Source organism: Solanum dulcamara, chromosome 7 (genome assembly GCF_947179165.1).
Source record: "Solanum dulcamara chromosome 7, daSolDulc1.2, whole genome shotgun sequence".
NCBI lineage: Eukaryota > Viridiplantae > Streptophyta > Magnoliopsida > Solanales > Solanaceae > Solanum > Solanum dulcamara.
Genome location: NC_077243.1, coordinates 47,685,139 through 47,689,041, shown reverse-complemented (window position 1 = coordinate 47,689,041; position 3,903 = coordinate 47,685,139).

The following is a 3,903-nucleotide window of genomic DNA, read 5'->3' as shown; positions in this document are numbered from 1 at the left end:
GGTGAGCTTGTATGATTTCCAAGGAAGATATGGATAGAGTCTTAATATCCCCAATAGGCTTGCCCAATACAGGAAACAAATTTGACAAGATAGCATATTCACTACTAGCATTAATTTCACTTTCATCATCATTACGCCTTGGTCGATTAAACCTTGTTTCAATATCACCATCCTCAAAATATCTAGAACAATTAGTAAGGTTTTCCTCTGTAAGGCAACCTTCAGCTATACAACCTTCTGCAGCGGAATTGTTACGAACATAAGATTTAAAATGACCCATTCCCCTGACAAAATATTAAAACAAATCGTAAGATTAAAAAAAATTAAAAATACATAGACTTACTAAGCAAAGAATATACCTTTCTACAGGGTACATCCAATGACCTTGTACAGGACCAGCAAGAATTGCTTCCTCTCCAATGTGAATGACCAGGTGAAACATAATAGTGAAGAAGGATGGAGGGAATATTGCTTCCATATTAGCATGATTTAACCAAATTCGTCGCTGGAGATCCTCTACATGCTTAACATCCAAAACCTTGCTTGATATTTCTCTAAAGTAGTTATATAACTCAATCAACACTGAAGTAACTTATTTAGGAAGAGATCTTCTACAGGCAATTGGCAAAATATGCTCCATCAAAATGTGGGAATCGTCTCTTTAAATTAGAGATCTTGCGTTTCTTAAGATCAACACATCTTGAAATGTTTGATGCGTAATTATTCGGAAATACCACATTGTTTAAAACTTTTAGAAAGATATCCTTCTTATCTTTCTTCATGTTAAAGCATGATGGAGGAAACTTAGAAGAATTAGGATATGGATGAAGTTTTTCTCTAATTCCCATCACTTGCAAGTCTTTACGAGCTTGCAAATTGTCTTTTGATTTTTTTTTGTCACCAAGTATTGTAAACAATACATTGTCACAAACATTCTTCTCTATATGCATCATGTCAAGGCAATGACGAATAAGATGGTTCTTCCAATAAGGTAAATACCAGAAGATACTCTTCTTCTTCCATTGTTTTGGGCCAGCCTTACTTGTACTATCATCACGAGGCCTCTTTCGACTCTCCTCAATTTGTCTCAACAAGGTTAATCCTGATGGTAGGATAGGTGCAGGTCTATGATCCTCAAAACCATTAAAAGACTTCTTATTGTACCTATATTTGTGATCATGTGGCAAAAAACGGCGATGTCCCATAAAGCAATTTTTTCTACCAAACTTTAGCCTCATAGAATCTGTATCATAATTACATGATGGACAAGCAAGTAATGTATGTGTATTCCACCCAGACAAGTTATCAAGACCTGGAAAATCACTTATGGTACACATCAATGCAACACGCAATTGGAACATTTCCTTAGTTGAGGAATCATAAGCATTTACACCATTCCATAATTGTTTTAACTCAGCAATTAGAGGTTGCAAGTAAACGTCAATGCTATTTCCAGGCATTTTAGGACCAGGAATTATCATCGACATGACAAGAAAAGTTTGATTCATAAAATACCATGGAGGATAGTTATAAATATATAACATCACAGGCCAAATGCTAACACTGGAACTTAGATTTTCAAATGGATTGAAACCATCCGTAGCTAAAGCAAGTCGCACATTACGAGTCTCTGAAGCAAAGTCTGGATAGAATGAATCAAAATGTTTCCACGCTTTTCCATTTCTAGGATGTCGTAATAACCCATCTGGATTAGCTTTTGTAGCATGACACTTCAATAGTTCTGCAGTTTTAGAGCACATGTAGAGCCTTTTCAGTCTAGGTATAAGTGGGAAGTACCGCAACACTTTTGCTGACTTTCGCTTCTTTCTATGTTGGTCATCAATTACAACATTTGCACCAACACCATTTTCATCTGATATATACCTGGAAGTATTACAGACCTTGCATTTATCTCTATTCTCATCCCCTGATGATCCCCAATATAGCATACAATGGTTCGGACATCCATCAATCTTATTGTAGTTCAAACCTAATTTCTTAATCATCTTTTTTGACTCATAAAATGATGATGGTAGTTTCGCTTGGGGAAAAGCATCCTTTAAAAGGTCAAGAATCATTGAAAATGATTTATCTGTTGCACCACATAAGACCTTAATATGATAAAAATGAACAATGAATGACAATTTACTATATTTTCTACAACCATCATAAAGTTCTTGATTCTCATCCTCCAACAACTTCTTAATTTCCTCTCTCTCTTATTGACTCTTACCTTCATCATCTTTAGGATTGTCATTATTTAGTAGATTTGATGGACCAAAATCTTGAAGTTTATTATTATCAAATACACCAAAAACATCATTCAACATATCATGCATAGGATAGTGTCTAGCCGGCTCATTATGTACTCGGGGTAATGATTCTACATTCGATTGAGCACGCTTTTCGCCATGCATATGCCAACAAGTATACTTTTTTGGAAACCCCCTTTGAAGCAGATGACTAAACACTTCAGCTCTATTGCGCATAATAGAAAATCCACATAAAATACAAGGACATAAAAATTTTCCATTAATAGATGCATTTGAAAAGGCAAATTCCAAAAATTGAACAACACCATCCGAGAATTCTTTTGATCTAATTGGACTCTCAATCCAACTCTTGTCAATCATGTTGGACTAAAGTTGTTGAAGATATGAACAAATAAAAAATTAGGGCTAAGTTTTTTATAAACTTAAGTGGAAATTTTTTTAGTGAATTTAATCGTATACTTACTTCTCCCCTCCAATTAAACCATTCAAAATTTCTAATTACAAGCATATCATAAAAATAACTAATAAAAAAATCTTTATATTAGATGTTATGGCTTTTTATTACTCTATTTCTTTCCTTTCTTGCATTGTTGTTTTAGCAATTTGCCTATGAATGCCCAAATTGTGACATCTCCATGTACAGCAACAATGCAGACTAGTTTTACTCCTTCTGGAATAGAGGCTCCAAATTGTGCCAAACACTTACTAAGTGTAAGTAAATATACTTGTGGATGAGGTGACACAATAACTAATTAAAAGAGAACATGTGTGGTATGTAGATGCAAACTAATAATTTTAATATCATAAACTTTATCGTTGCTCACTCTAATCAGTGCACAAATTAAATTAATAATAATGATTAAAAAAAGAGTAGACATACCAGAAATCATGATTACCATGAGGCCAAAAGATATTAGCAAAAGTTTCAACACTTTGAGGATTAAGCAAATCAGGAATACACAAACTCTCATACAGTGGCAATTGTGGAATCATCCCCATGTAGCCATGTAATGGTTTTTCTGAGAAATTTTTCAATTTGGTGTCCAAAGGAAATTCAAATAAACACTAGTCATATATAGACTCACAAAATGGAATAAAGTTAGAAGTATAAATTTAAGTAGTGAAAATGGACACTTCAGGTGCCTTTAGTGCGAATGGATTAAAGTTAGAAGTATAAATTCACACCATTCATAAAATTGAGTACTAATACTTTAGAGTGGATCAATAAAAGACCACAACTTTGTAGCAATTATCACATGAAAGTAAATAAGAATGGAATTAACACGCAAGCAAAACAAAGAACTACAAGAGTTCTGCTTTTGAGTCTTTCCTAGTACAGCAGAAGCAGAAAAAAGCATTTCAAACCGAGAAGCTAGTTCACGATGTGTAGATTGTCGGACACACAACACATTTGAAGACAACATAAGAAAGTTCAATACCAATAATATGGATTCTTCTTCTACAGAGTGTACATAAGCTAAACTTGGCTCACTTATCATGGACGATTATTAGTAATTATCTTTTAGGTGATGTGATAGTGTAAAAGTCCCAATATAGAAATATTTCATTCTTAAATACTTTAGGTACTAGAAGAGCCATCACACATGCACCAACATAAAGGCTTGTAAAG